A 16,476-nucleotide genomic window follows, 5' to 3' on the forward strand; every position below is an offset into this window, starting at 1 on the left:
AAAAATGTATATGTATTGAATAGGTGACACAATAAACCCTTTAGCATCCTACATTCAGTATCTTCAATACGGACAACAATGATTTTTATCACTTGCAACATACCACTTAGTCGAGCAGCTCTCCTTCTTCCTCTCAATTCTTCCCAGCCCAAACTTTGCAACATTTTTGTAATGCTACTCTTTTGTCGGAAATCACCCAGAACAAATCAAGCTGCTTTTCTTTGGATTTTTTCCAATTCTTGAATCAGATAATCCTGGTGAGGGTCCCATACACTGGAACCATACTCTAGTTGGGGTCTTACCAGAGACTTATATGACCCCTCCTTTACATCCTTACTACAACCCCTAAACACACTCATAACCATGTGCAGAGATCTGTACCCTTTATTTACAATCCCATTTATGTGATTACCCCAATGAAGGTCTTTCCTTATATTAACACCTAGATACCTACAATGATCCCCAAAAGGAACTTTCACCCCATCAAAGCAGTAATTAAAATTGAGAGGTCCTTTCCTATTTTGACATTGACAACCTGACTTTTAACCCCGTTTATCAACATACCATTGCCTGCTGTCCATCTCACTACATTTTCGAGGTCACGTTGCAGTTGCTCACAATCTTGTAAATTACTTATTACTCTATACAGCATAACATCATCCGCAAAAAGCCTTACCTCCGATTCCACTCATTTACTCATATCATTTATATATATAAGAAAACATAAAGGTCCGATAATACTGCCTTGAGGAATTCCCCTCTTAAATATTACAGGGTCAGATAAAGCTTCAACTACTCTAATTCTCTGAGATCTATTTTCTAGAAATATAGCAACCCATTCAGTCACTCTTTTGTCTAGTCTAATTGCACTCATTTTTGCCAGTAGTCTCCCATAATCCACCCTATCAAATGCTTTAGACAGGTCAATCGCGATACAGTCCATTTGACCTCCAGAATCCATGATATCTGCTATATCTTGCTGGAATCCTACAAGTTGAGCTTCAGTGGAATAACCTTTCCTAAAAACCGAACGGCCTTCTATCGAACCAGTTATTAATTTCACAAAGATATCTAATATAATCAGAAAGAATGCCTTCCCAAAGCTTACATACAATGCATGTCAAACTTACTGGCCTGTAATTTTCAGCTTTATGTCTATCACCCTTTCCAATATACACAGGGGCTACAGTAGCAACTCTCCATTCATCTGGTATAGCTCCTCCGACCAAACAATAATCAAATAAGTACTTCAGATGTGGTACTATATCCCAACCGATTGTCTTTAGTATATCACCAGAAATCTTACCAATTCCAGCCGCTTTTCTAGTTTTCAACTTTTGTATCTTATTGTAAATGTCATTGTTATCATATGTAAATTTTAATACTTCTTTAGTATTAGTCTCCTCCTCTATCTGGACATTATCCTTGTAACCAACAATCTTCACATACTGCTGACTGAATACTTCTGCCTTTTGAAGATCCTCACATACACACTCCCGTTATTCATTAATTATTCCTGGAATGTCCTTCTTGGAACCTATTTCTGCCTTAAAATACCTATACATACCCTTCCATTTTTCACTAAAATTTGTATGACCGCAATTATGCTTGCCATCATGTTATCCTTAGCTGCCTTCTTTGCTAGATTCAATTTTCTAGTAAGTTCCTTCAATTTCTCCTTACATCCACAGCCATTTCTAACTCTATTTCTTTCCAGTCTGCATCTCCTTCTTAGTCTCTTTATTTCTGTATTATTTCTCTATTATTGGAATCCTTCCATCTTTAAAACTTTCTTCCTGTAAATTTCTCTTTTCATTACTTCTTCTTCTCTGATGTTGTTTCTTTCCAAGTCTCTCTTGATCTCTTGAATCCAGGTGGTTGTTAACTTTTTCTTCCAAAGATACGTGAAGATCTTTTTGGTTGGTCTATTGTCGTCCATTCTGTAAATATGTCCAAAAAATAGCAGTCTCCTCTTCAGTACTGTTACAGATATGTTTTCTATGATGTGATAAATTTTTGATTTTACTTTTTGATTTCCAAAATTCTGTACCTTCTAGAGGGCCTAATATTTTTATTATAATTCTTCTTACTAGTACCTCCAATCTTTCTATAATTGAGTACTAAGCATTCACTGGCATATAAGGACTCTTGTTTCACAAGTGTGTTGTAGTGCTTTATTTTAATATTTTTAGATAAACATTTTTTGTTGTATGTATTTTGTGTTATACCATATGCTCTTTCAATTTTGTGTATCCTTGCCTCTATAGCAGATTTTTCCAAACCATTTTCTTGGATTGTTTCCCTCAAATTTTTGAACTGCTTTACCCTTTCAACTGAACCAACGTCTGTTCCTAGCAATTTTGGAGCACTTTTTATATTCGTCATGAATTTTGTTTTCTCTGCCGAAATTCTTAGCCTGCCATGTTGGCTGGCTCTTCCAGAAGAGTTACTTGTATTGCTGCATTAGTCAGGCTTTCAGAGAATCATCTGCAAATGCTAAGCAATTTATTGCAACACCTTTGTTCTTTCTCCCCAGATAAGTAGTAATATATTATGGTGCTTCAGTTTATCGTCCCAAATTCTCACAACCTTCTCCAAGATACAGTTGAAAACGAGTGGAGATAAGCCATCACCTTGTCTGACATCTGTTTTTATTTTAAAAGGTCGCCCATAAATTGTACTTTTGAGACTGTGTATGTAAGGGGTTTGCGGATCAGGTTTGCCAATTTGTTTTAAACTCCAAATTCACGTATGGTTTTATCTAGGATTTCTCTTTCCACAGAGTTAAAATCTTTTTTTAAATCAATGAATGTAATGACTATATCTTTCGAGTTCATTTGTCTGTGACGAATTACTGACTTCAAGTTGAATATATGTTCAGAACAGGACCTGCTCTTCCTAAATCCAGCTTGATATTCACCCAGTTGACTGTCAAGTGTAGATTGTACTCTGTTGAGTAATATTGTTCTGAATACTTTATAAGGAATTGGTAGAAGAGAATTACCTCTATACAAGGTGCGTTCCATAACTAATGCGACCAATTTTTTCTGACGCAACTGTACACCACAGCGTGTTCTAACCTGCTGGGCTAGGTGAAGGGGGGTGTTAGCTTCAAGCACTCTTTGTCTCATTCGGCAGCGAGCTGCCGGAGAGTAAGGACGTGCATTTCCGTCAAGCCCATTTTGAGTTCATGTAACACGGCACAATGGATCGTTCTGTAAAGCAACGGTACACTATCAAATTTTGCGTTAAACTTGGGAAATCCGCCACCAAAACGTTTCCATTACTTCAGCAGGCCTTTGGGACTGATTGCTTGTCGAAATCACAAGTTTTTCAATGGCACAAGTCGTTCATGGAGGGCCGAGAGGAGATCACCGATGAACCTCGCAGTGGACGACCATCAACCTCACGAGTTGACGAAAATGTGACGCGTGTGCGCGATTGTTTGAATTCTGACAGACGGCTGAGCCTTCAATTGATAGCACAAACTCAGTGAACTCAGCTTTCTACTTGGAAGTGCTCAAAAGACTGAAAAGGAGGGTCTCGCGCTGCCGAAGCGACATCAAGGACATGTGGAAAGTTCATCACAACAACACGCCGAGTCACAGCGCCTTCATTGTCAACGACTTCCTGGCCAGGACCAACACCCCATTGGTTCCCCAGCCTCCCTACAGTCCTGATCTGGCTCCCGCTGACTTTTTTTTGTTTCCTCGGTTAAAAAGAGTCATGAAAGGAAAACATTGGGACACGATTGAAAGAATCCAGGCACATGTTACATTGGCTCTAAAGGACATTCCGGAAAAGGCATTCCAGGCATGGAAACACCGCCTCCAGAAGTGTATCGATGCAAGAGGGTGCTATTTTTGAAGATTTTTTGTTATTTGTATGAATATATTCAATAAATGATTTTTATTAATTTGGTTGCATTATTTATGGAACTCACGTTGTAGTTGTCAACATCTTGCTTGTTACCCTTCTTATGTATTGGGTCTATTAAAGCCACTTTCCATTCTTCTGGTATATTTTCTGTTTCCAAATTTCTTCAAAAATTATTTGTAAATCTTGAATGATTTTTGGTTCTGATCATTTCAAAAGTTCAGCTGTTTTGGAATCTTCCCCACTAGCTTTATTATATTTTAGAGATGTAATTGCATCTTTAATTTCTTCGACAGTTGGCAGCAAATCTGATTTCAGGTTTTCATGAATCTCTGGAAATTTTAATTTATGGTTTTGTTCCGGACAGTTCAGAATGTTTTCAAAGTGTTTTGCCAGTATTTCACATTTTTCTGCATTGTTAAGGCTAGTTTTATCATTTTCATCTCTGAAACAAATACTCAGAGCTTGATAGCCCTTCAAGTTTTTCTTTGAAGTTTGATAGATGTTTCATGAATTATTTTGTATGAAATTATAAGTCTTGCTGTTTCTTTCCTTTGTAGTTTAAATAACTCAAAATGTTCATTCTTTCTAGAACCTTTCCATATTCTCCATGTATTCGTTCTTTCCATTAGCGCTTCTTTGCAAATGTTATTCCACCAGACCGTCCTTTTTGTTTTAGCTGACCCAATGGTGCATAGTTAATTTGTTTTGACACTTCTTGCAAATTACCACGTTGAGTTATTTTAATTTCTTTCTGAAAATTCTTAATTGCTTCTTGGGAAATGTTGAGTTTATCTGTATTATATTTCATTAGTTCGATTTTTATAAGCATATATGCATATAAGCATATAAGTATTTATGTTCATTCATATAAGCATAATATTTTAATTTTGCTCATGTCTCTCAAATATATGTAACAAAGCATCAAACAGGTTACAAGCAATAATTGCTATTTCTTCAAGTATTTAATGCTACAGAATGCTAATATTAATACATAACAGTGTTGTTATAAACAGAAAAATATTAATGCTATAATTTCATACCTCTGTCATTTCAGCTTTGCGTTTCAAACTAAACAAAGTCTTTTCTACCCGCATAATGTTCTCTTCTTGAAGATCACTGATATCATGAAGTTACAGGAAGGATTTCACCTTTTCTGAACTTGGGACGACTTGGAGCTCATGGTCATTGTCTCCCCTTCATCACTCTTCTGACCCACCCCTTCATCATACAGCTCTTCAATTGTTTTCACACCACATGTGGCCACACCATAATAAACCAGCACATAGTCTTAAAAATCTACAGGGACACTCATTTTCACCCCTAAATTGTTCCCACCAATGTTCAGTACAGGCTTCATTGTCAACTAGAGCCTGGAAGTTAGGCAAAATTCCTTTTTCTTGTCTGAATGGACATATAGAAGTGTCACATAGAAACGAACATGTTTCCATACTTTTGCGAACGGTAGGACCAGTTATTAAATTTCCTTTCTTTTTTTTTCTTTTTTTTTTTTTTTTTCCTATTTTAGCTTCCGTAACCTATTTGATAGTTCAATGCTTTTATTGCCTTTTTTAAGTCATTGATATTTTCTGCTTTTATTTATGTATTAATATTAATCAATGGAAACAAAAATATATAATTCCAATATACTGTATTAATAATCAAGAAAAAATAATTTTAACTTAACAGATACAAAGTAACATTTACATAAACGATATTTTCATGCTATACAATACTGAAAGCTCCACAAGCCAAATAGTCGAGTGGGTTGCGAAGTCCCGTCCTTGCTATGTAAAATTATGTGCTGATAGTGATTGTGTTAAGAGGAAGGACAAGCTGGCAAACATCCTCTATAACACTAATCAGAAGGAAAATGAACGTATCGGCAAAAGAAAGGGAGGGACCATGAAGAGTGTGAAAATTAAAGACTCCCTAGGCCTCCCATATCTGATACCGTCGGGGTCAGAAAAGAACAAGAGTTGACTAAGGGAGGTCAGACAGAAAAAGTAAGAGTGAGGAACCTGACACAAGTAAGTGGAAGCAACGCCAGACTCAGTTAGTGAACCGTGGTCGCCAACCCACACTCTGAAGTTGAGAGGCACTGGTGCCCCTTTTAGTCACCTCCTCTTACAACAGACAGGGGATACTGTTGACGTTATTCTATCATCCCCACCCACAGGGGGATGTAAGATTAAGTACTAAACTGTGATGCAGATGTGTTACGTAGCTTACATTAGAGTATCCTTATTGTTGTAGTGCCAGTTTTTGTCATTATAAAATTATTTTACTGCCTATTTTCTAAATTTTAAGTGCTTATTTATCTGCCTATTTCAGCAAAATTAAATGCCTGAAGTTCCGGCCTCTAGTCTTCACTTTCTTCATCATTAGCACAAGGATTTTCAGTGGGGTGTATTTCTGCCACATCTATAGAAACAGTTCACTGTAGTCATAGCCTCCTTTAATAGAGGCCCTGCCCAGCAAAGAGTGACATCATGCTTTAGTCTTACAGTGAATGCCTTGAAGCATGGTGAGAAACAGTGTGAAACATGCAGCTCCTTAGGTAATTACAATTATTATTCAAACAAGTGTATTTTAAAGAATAGAGTTTTTTCCACTTGATTACCATAAGTTCAGTTCCTAACACGTCATCAATATTTTATGATATTAAGTTCAAATAAGAGATAATTGCGAGGATAACCACAACCTGGATGAAATGTCGCACAACGACCGGCATCACTTGCGAACAGAATGAAAGATAATCTCAAATCAAAAATCTATCATACTGTCATCTGACGTGTAGCACTGTATGGTTGAGAATGTTAGATGAATACAAATGAGACAGAGCACCGACTGGGCGTAATGAATATGTTGAGGTGGACAGGACAGCCGGTGTCAATAAACTAAATTGCATCTCCAATGAAACCATCAGGAAGAGATTTGGCATCACACTGATTCAAGACAAAATGCATGAGAGTCGTCTATAAAGGTTTGGACTACTAAGGATAGCAGCCTATACTATAGCGAATATTGGTCACACATTAAAAGTCATCAGCAGGAGACCATAAGGATGATCTAAACAGCAATGGGCCGATACTCCTCACAAATATCTGAAGAGTGTCAAATCTTCACCCTGACACCGCCCACGACAGAACTAAATGGAGACAACTATTCCTCAGCTTCTTTCAATGAAACTTTTAATCCACAGGTCCATTTTAAAATTTGAATGTATGCTTCATCGTAACTTATTTATAGGATTCAGCGATCTAATTTGATTTCAAAATAGAAGTTTATTACTTGTTATGTTTGAGATGCTGTATAGGTATATGGCCCCAGAGTGTAAATCCAATTATAACAGCATAAAGAGTGAATGTACAATGATTTCTATTTCCAAACAATGAGTAATTATGTACATTGTGGCTTCCAGAAATTCCCGAGAAAACCGGGCACCATCTGAAAGGTCAGTTTTGTGTATTACACACATTCATCAGGACAATTTAGAGCTCACAGAGGTGTTCATATACAAGGATGGAAATAGAAAGGAATTCCCGCAAAGAAAACTGTTTTGCATTGAAATACCATACCTACAGTATTTACTAATGTACCTCGTTACCTAGGTAGACCTACAGCATCCAATTGCAAATGCAAAGATGCAGAGGTAAGAAGACAAGGTGCAGAAGAAGAGAATTATGCCTGAGGTTGAAGAAAATGACGATCAAATAACAGACTTTAAAGTGTTAACAGATAATTGTAAGGTAAGACTTTATTTTTGTTCAGGGGTTTCATGGGCATGATATCAATTTTCTTAAAGGATATTTGTAATCCTATTTTTAGGGCAATTTTTTTGAGGCTGGTGATCTGGGTACAAACTTCTTCCAAGTCAAGGGCTAAAAGAGCTGAATCATCTGCAAATCCCAGGTAGTTTGTTCTTATTGAGAGTTTTGCTCCAATTTTGATTATAGGTGGGTATTCCTTTTGCCAAAGTTCCATGATGCAATCGAGAGCCATATTGAAAAGCAGTGGAGATAATCCGTCATCTCTGAGGCCAGTTTTTATTGTAAAAGCATTTGATACTTTTCCACTGAACTTTACCTTAGAAGTTGTGTTTATTAAAGTTAGTTTCATGATTTTTAATAATTTAGGATGAAGACCATATGGTCTGAGGATTTTGAAAAGTGTGGGTCTATGAATGCTGTTTGAAATCTGTGACTGAGATAAAGAGCTGTTTATTTCTGCACTTGTGATATTCCATTATTAGTTTCAGGCTGAGCATTTGATTTGGGCAACATCTGTATGGTCAAAATACTCTTTGGTATTTTCCAAGGTGTGGTTCCAGAGTATTTTTGTGCAGTCTAAAAGGGTTGTTCCTCTGTAATTATCTGGGTTGGTTTTATTTCCTTTTTGAAATAATGGATAGATTATTCCTGTGGTCCAGTGCTTTGGAATTTTCTGTAATCTACATTTCTAGTAGATGTTTGAGATTTTTGTTTGCAGGTTTTCCAGCATTTTTCCAGATTTCTGAAAAGACTATGTCTTTACCACATTCCCTGTAATTTTTTAGTTCTTTAATTGTCAGTTCTACTTCATTGATGGTTGGAGTATTCAATTAGGGGTGATTAAAATGGGTGTGTTAGTGTTTCAATTAAACACTTCTAATGGGTCTGTAATTTAGAAGTTTTCTGAATGTTTCTGCAAGGATCTCTGCATTTTCTTGGCTACTATGGGCTACCTTTCCAGATTTATCTTTCAGCATTAATATTGGGGATTCATATTTTTGAAGATACTGGTATTTGCCGAAAGTTTTGTAATGATCTTGTGATTGTTTCTTCAGATAATTTTCTTCTAAATTTTCAAGGGCATTCTGAAGATGATTACATTTGGTTTGATGATTTTATGGGTTGACTTTCTTTGTTTCATTGATTCTAAGTTTGATTCTTCTGCTTTCTGGGCTTGATGTTTTATGCAAGCTTGGTGTCTTCTCTCTATCACTTGGCCACATCCTTCATTTGTGTTTTTTCCTGGAATGCACTGGAGCTAACTCTTCTGCCATCAATTTTAATTTGGTGGTCATTTCTTCTAGTGATTTGGTGTTCATAGATCCTTCCCCTGTTTTCTTGTAGTACTCTATATTTTTTATTAATGTAGTTGGGTTGAATTTTCTCCTATTTTTGTTTGGAGTTTTTTTTACCATTGAGGTTAATTTTAATTTGATCTTTACAACATAAAGGTCTGACTCCAAGTCTACTCTCCTTAGGACTCTAGCATTGTAGATTTCTCAATGGTAATATTTAAATCCGTAGACATGGTGTAGCTGCCATTCGCCTTGTCTCAAGTCAGGATGTTTCCAGGATTTTTAATTTGTGGGGTTTCCTTTAAAAACATGTTGATTTTGAGAGGAGGTTGTGGTTTCTGCAAATTTTAGTCAATCCCTACCCATTTATGTTTGTTCATTTATGTGCTGCCCATTTTCCAACAAGAAGCTACTTTCTTATCCTAGTTGTGCGTTGACATCGTCAAGGAGAATTTTAATGTATGATCCAGGAGATTCCAGAAATGATTGGTTATTGGTGGGAGCATGTGTGTTAATAATTGTGTAGGTCTTATTTGCAAATTTCAGAATTAGGGTTGCAAGTCTGGGGGGGGGGGGGTAGAGATTTAAATTCTTCAACTGAGTCGATGACTTTGAGTTTTATTAGAAATCCATTACCAAATTGTGGGCAATTTTTTACAACTTGTTTTCCTGGGATTCCTTTATAAAATCAGCATCCTTGTGATTCCATAGGATCTGGACTGCTGTTCCTAATTTCTTTAAGTGCCATGATTAGAATTTTGTGTTTGTTCATGATGTCAGTGACGATCTGGGTGATTTCCGACAAAAGAGTAGCGTTACAAAAATGTTGCAATGTTTGGGTTGGGAAGAATTGAGAGAAAGAAGAAGAGCTGCTCGACTAAGTGGTATGTTCCGAGTTGTCAGCAGAGAGATGGCGTGGAATGACATTAGTAGACGAATAGGTTTGAATGGCGTCTATAAAAGTAGGAAAGATCACAATATGAAGATAAAGTTGGAATTCAAGAGGACAAACTGGGGCAAATATTCATTTATAGGAAGGGGAGTTAGGGATTGGAATAACTTACCAAGGGAGATGTTCAATAAATTTCCAATTTCTTTGAAATCATTTCGGAAAAGGCTAGGAAAGCAACAGATAGGGAATCTGCCACCTGGGCGACTGCCCTAAATGCAGATCAGTATTGATTGATTCCTATCTTTAATTTTCAAGTTTGACCCAGGGTGTTAACATTACATGTCTAGAAGAATGGTCTACCTCCCTTAACTTCATTCCCATAAACCAATGAAATAAAAGTAGAAGATTAAAGAAAAGAATATACAAGCTCTTTCCCGTTCAGGCCAAGCATGCAGCATGACATGTGATGTAGGCAAAACAACGTGTTACAATTTACATTGGCCAAGGCCTTCCATTAAAGGAGGCTATGCTACAACAGAGTGGGACACCTTCCACCAAACTGCCACTGTGAAATGGATCGCTTGCAGAAGATTGATTTTCTTGCTCACTTCTTTCCTAGCTTCCAACAATTTTAATATCCGTTATCAGCAAGATGTTAATGCTAAAAAGCACAATCGTTTTTCAGCTATGAATGAGTATATCAGATTTTCATCATGAATTCACACCAACTGACAACGATCTATTAATTCTCCACAGAGAAAATAAGGGCTAATGACTGAACATTTATGAAAACATTTTCACCAATTTTGATTAAAGTATTTTCAATTTAAATGAAATTAGTGAAGAAACTTCCATTCTTTTTGAGACGTTAACAATCTTTCTTGATAAAACAAAGTCACAACTCTTCCCATCATTTCATAAAATGTCTCCCTCACTTGATTTCTCTTCCTTCTCACATGCCGCGATCAACAGCTGACCTGTTTGGCAGTCTATCAGTTCCATGGTTTTACTAAGTTTCTTTCTTCCGTACTGACAACATATTTCATTACATTTTTTCTAAATGTCAATTTCCTCAATTTTCTTCAGCACGGTATTTCTGATGCTACTGATACTTTTCAACAAGACATCAAGAATAAGTGTTTTTTTTATATATTCTGTAGTACTAAGGCAGAACCAGATATGTCCAAAAACCTCATTTTTGAGAAAATGCATTTTAAAGTTTACAAGATTACCCAAAATCAGTTTTAATTACGATTAGCTCGTAACTGATGTGGTAAGGTCATCGAAGGGTTTTCAACCATTCTGTGTGGGCATTGTTGTAAAACTTTCAAAGGGGGCAAAGACACTTTCATTCATTGCACATATCGTGCTTTGCCTCCGTAGATGCATTACAAAATGTTCATTGTGCTAGCGACATATTCATTGTTATCCATATAGGGTTTTGCCATCTTAAACCTCATTACTCTATGTACATATTGGTATTAAAAATAAAAAACCACGTTTTTGGACATATCTGATTCTGCCTTAATACCACAGTATTCATCTTTACAAAATTACTGGTTATGTTTGTGTTTTTACGTTATGACAAGTTGAAACCTTTCAAGATCAATTCTTTCTTATGAACTTCTAGTGTGGAGTTTTTCTAGAGCATTTCTATAAACTTTATATCCTCTTTAAAGGCTGAGAGAAGGTCCAATATGGTCTTTAATTGTTTTTAATCAACATTTAATGCATTGACCAAGGCGGACTACTGAAATTACATATTTTTCTTTACTGGTGCAGTTTATCAGTCACTGTGGAATTGAGTGAGTGTTTGATCTGTTAGAGAGTTCAGTCTGTCATTCCATCCTGTAGTTGGGTCTCTAGTGTCTAGCTGCAGCAAAGTGCTCATTGTGTTTCTGGTGTGCAGTGTAAGAGTTTGACAAGGATCGGCAAGTGACGTAGAACGAAGACTGTTAAAGTATACGACCGACAAACAAGTGCTGAAGGTCATAGTGACAGACACTGCATGATGTGTATAACTGGAAATGTGTAGTGCATAACTGAAACTAGTGCGACTGCGTTAGTTTGTAAGTGATCAAATTTCAGGTTTCAATTTACCACTGCAAACTCGGATTAAGAAACTCAGATAGGTCAAATAGAGTACATGCCAAGGGGAGGGACTAAGAGGAGAAGTAAGCATTTCCAGAATAATAAGAAGAAGAAGTTGAGCAAACTGTGATAGTGAAATATCAATTCTTTTTAGCGACGTAGAAAAATACTTGTCATTTCCCTAATTTTCAATATATTGTCTTCATATCAGTATAATGGTCATTATATTATATATCTGAGAATTTTTGCCATACCTAAATATATGTAGCAATAAACAATTATGTTTGTGGGTTACTATAGTCACGTCCTAGTTCGTGAACCATGGGCAACGGCTGAGTGGCCTAGTAAGTGGTCCTGAGAGTCGGGATACCAGTTGCTATGGAATGGGAGTGGGCATCTCGGACAAATTCTGAGTCGTGGCCCTCCCTGTGCTCAGGCGGCTAGGACTATACAATTCACCGGTGGTCCATAACCCGTTAGAGGAGAGATCCTCACTTGGACTATGTGCTAGTAGGGCAGCATCCTGCTTCACGAATTTACCGAGCTCAGAACACTTTAAGCAAGCCTCGGACCTATGGGAGTAATGGAGTCCCACTCCCATTTGACAGGCGAGGGACTCCTTGGAAACAACTTGGCGAACGAAATAGAATTCGATGGGGAGCTATCAATATTAATGGGGCTTATGGAAGAAAGAAGGTAGAACTGGCTGAGTCAGCAAAGAGGATGCATATGGATGTGCTAGGAGTAAGTGATATTTGGGTAAGGGGAGATAACGAGGAAGAGATAGGAGATTATAAAGTGTACTTGACGGGTGTTAGAAAGGGAAGGGCAGAGTCTGGGATAGGGCTCTTTATCAGGAATACCAATGCACACAAGATAGTTTTGCTTAGGCACGTAAATGAGCTAATGATGTGGGTAGATTTGTCAGTGGGAGGAATTAGGACAAGAATTGTGTCCGTGTATTCACCATGTGAGGGTGCAGATGAGGATGAAGTTGACAAGTTTTATGAAGCATTGAGTGACATCGTGGTCAGGGTCAACAGCAAGGATAGAATAGTGCTAATGGGCGATTTCAATGCGAGAGTTGGGAATAGAACTGAAGGATACAAAAGGGTGATTGGTAAATGTGGGGAAGATATGGAAGCTAATGGGAATGGGAAACGTTTGCTGGACTTCTGTGCTAGTATGGGTTTAGCTGTTATGAATACATTCTTGAAGCATAAGGCTATTCACCGCTACACATGGGAGGCTAGGGGTACCAGATCCATAATAGACTATATCTTAACAGACTTTGAATTCAGGAAATCTTTTAGAAATGTACGAGTTTTTTGGGGATTTTTCGATGATACAGACCACTATCTGATCTGTAGTGAACTAAGTATCTCTAGGCCTAGGGTAGAGAAAGTGAAATCTGTCTGCAAACGAATAAGGGTAGAAAATCTCCAGGACGAGGAAATTAGACAGACGTACATGGATATGATTAGTGAGAAGTTTCGAACAGTAGACAGTAAGCAGGTTCAGGATATAGAAAGTGAATGGGTGGCATACAGGGATGATGTAGTAGAAACAGCAAGGGAATGCCTAGGAACAGCTGTGTGTAAAGATGGGAAAAGGCGAACATCTTGGTGGAATGATGAAGTGAGACCAGCTTGTAAACGTAAAAAGAAGGCTTATCAGAAATGGCTCCAAACAAGGGCCGAGGCAGACAGGGATTGGTACGTAAATGAAAGAAACAGAGCGAAACAAATAGTTGTTGAATCCAAAAAGAAGTCATGGGAGGATTTTGGTAATATCCTGGAAAGGCTAGGTCAAGCAGCTGGGAAACCTTTCTGGACAGTAGTAAAGAATCTTAGGAAGGGAGGGAAAAAGGAAATGAACAGTGTTTTGAGTAATTCAGGTGAACTCATAATAGATCCCAGGGAATCACTGGAGAGGTGGAGGGAATATTTTGAACATCTTCTCAATGTAAATGGAAATCATCATGGTGGTGTTGCAAACAGCCAAGCTCATGGGGAGGAGGAAAATGATGTTGGTGAAATTATGCTTGAGGAAGTGGGAAAGGATAGTAAATAAACTCCATTGTCATAAGGCAGCAGGAATAGATGAAATTAGACCTGAAATGGTGAATTATAGTGGGAAGGCAGGGATGAAATGGCTTCATAGAGTAGTAAAATTAGCGTGGAGTGTTGGTAAGGTACCTTCAGATTGGAGAAAAGCAGTAATTGCACCTATCTATAAGCAAGGGAACAGGAAGGATTGCAATAATTATCGAGGTATCTCATTGATTAGTATACTAGGCAAAGTATTCACTGGCATCTTGGAAGGGAGGGTGCGATCAGTCGTTGAGAGGAAGTTGGATGAAAACCAGTGTGGTTTCAGACCACAGAGAGGCTGTCAGGATCAGATTTTCAGTATGCGCCAGGTAATTGAAAAATGCCACGAGAGGAATAGGCAGTTGTGTTTATGTTTCATAGATCTAGAGAAAGCATATGACAGGGTACCGAGGGAAAAGATGTTCGCTATACTGGGGGACCATGGAATTAAAGGTAGATTATAAAAATCAATCAAAGGCATTTATGTTGACAATTGGGCTTCAGTGAGAATTGACGGTAGAATGAGTTCTTGGTTCAGGGTACTTACAGGAGTTAGACAAGGCTGTAATCTTTCACCTTTGCTGTTTATATTTTACATGGATCATATGCTGAAAGGTATAAAATGGCAGGGAGGGATTCAGTTAGGTGGAAATGTAGTAAGCAGTTTGGCCTATGCTGACGACTTGGTCTTAATGGCAGACTGTGCCGAAAGCCTGCAGTCTAACATCTTGGAACTTGAAAAAATGTGCAACGAGTATGGTATGAAAATTAGCCTCTCGAAGACTAAATTGATGTCAGTAGGTAAGAAATTCAACAGAATTGAATGTCAGATTGGTGATACAAAGCTAGAACAGGTCGATAATTTCAAGTATTTAGGTTGTGTGTTTTCCCAGGATGGTAATATAGTACGTGAGATTGAATAAAGGTGTAGTAAAGCTAATGCAGTGAGCTCGCAGTTGCGATCAGCAGTATTCTGTAAGAAAGAAGTCAGCTCCCAGAAGAAACTATCTTTACATCGGTCTGTTTTCAGACCAACTTTGCTTTACGGGAGCGAAAGCTGGGTGGACTCAGGATATCTTATTCATAAGTTAGAATTAACAGACATGAAAGTAGCAAGAATGATTGCTTGGGACAAACACGTGGGAACAATGACAGGAGGGTACTCGGAATGAGGAGATAAAGGCTAATTTAGGAATGAACTCGATGGATGAAGCTGTACGCATAAACCGTCTTCGATGGTGGGGTCATGTGAGGCGAATGGAGGAGGATAGGTTACCTAGGAGAATAATGGACTCTGTTATGGAGGATAAGAGAAGTAGAGGGAGACCAAGACGACGATGGTTAGACTCTGTTTCTAACGATTTAAAGATAAGAGGTATAGAACTAAATAAGGCCACAACACTAGTTGCAAATCGAGGATTGTGGTGACGTTTAGTAAATTCTCAGAGGCTTGCAGACTGAATGCTGAAAGGCATAACAATCTATAATGATAATGTATGTATGTATGTATGTATGAACAAAAACTTTTGAACCTTCTCTACATATCAATGTCATTGGTAGTTAGTATCATCATAAATTATCTAATGTAATAATGATGATAATTTACAGCCCGGCTGTGAAATTTGTAGCGACATCAAAAATACTCCTCTAGCTTAATAATTATAAACATTATAACTAGAGCCCGGATTTTCATGCAAATGCATGTTTTTAAATAAACTGGTTACACTTCTCAAACTTTGCAAATATTTGTTTTTATGACTTAATGATTCTAAATAACCGTTGTTTTTCCCTGCATGTTTGCATGTTTTGGCTTTTTTAGGGGAAAATTCATGCATAATGCATATTTTGAAGATTTTGGATTTAATAGCGAATATTTAGATGTTTATATTGCATAATGCCACTTTTCTTCTTACTTTGGCGCATATATATTGTTAAGTTGCATGATAGTGCCTTTTATGAAAGTTGGTACGCAGAATTTGGGATCGCTTTCTCAGGTTATACAGAATGTCTATTTTTGAGAGAGGGGGAAAATGTATTCCTGGCATCCTATCTGACAACCAAAGTTCGTACATACTGTAGAGGTCCTATAAACCAATTAACCAAGCACTTTCTTATCTGTTGCTTGAATAAACATTGACATAAGCCAGAAGGTCCCACATCAATCTCTGTAATTGTTCGGAATAAGGTGTCCCAATTATAAGTTGATAAAAATTGAACTGTAAATTGTGCATTACTAAATACTACTCATTTTTTGCCTATATTAGATGAACAAAATAAAACTTGTATCACACTTCTGTGATGCCACATTACTGAGATAACTCCTTACATGATATAGATGTTGATTCCAATAACGGACCATATATATTGGTATTATAACTCCTTACAAACCTTTGTTTTGCACTTAACCCTCTTCCATTGTTATGCTGGAATTTTCTACCCAGAACTCTCACTCATCA

General features: G+C 37.4%; 1 protein-coding gene across 1 annotated transcript in view; it reads right to left on the reverse strand.

Moving 5' to 3' along the window:
* Positions 1 to 16,476, reverse strand: part of LOC137498436 (zinc finger protein 341-like) — a 153,182-nt gene that overhangs the window by 122,297 nt on the left and 14,409 nt on the right. The gene's annotated exons all lie outside the window — the stretch shown is intronic.

This window comes from Anabrus simplex, chromosome 2 (genome assembly GCF_040414725.1).
Source record: "Anabrus simplex isolate iqAnaSimp1 chromosome 2, ASM4041472v1, whole genome shotgun sequence".
Classification (NCBI taxonomy): Eukaryota; Metazoa; Arthropoda; class Insecta; order Orthoptera; family Tettigoniidae; genus Anabrus; species Anabrus simplex.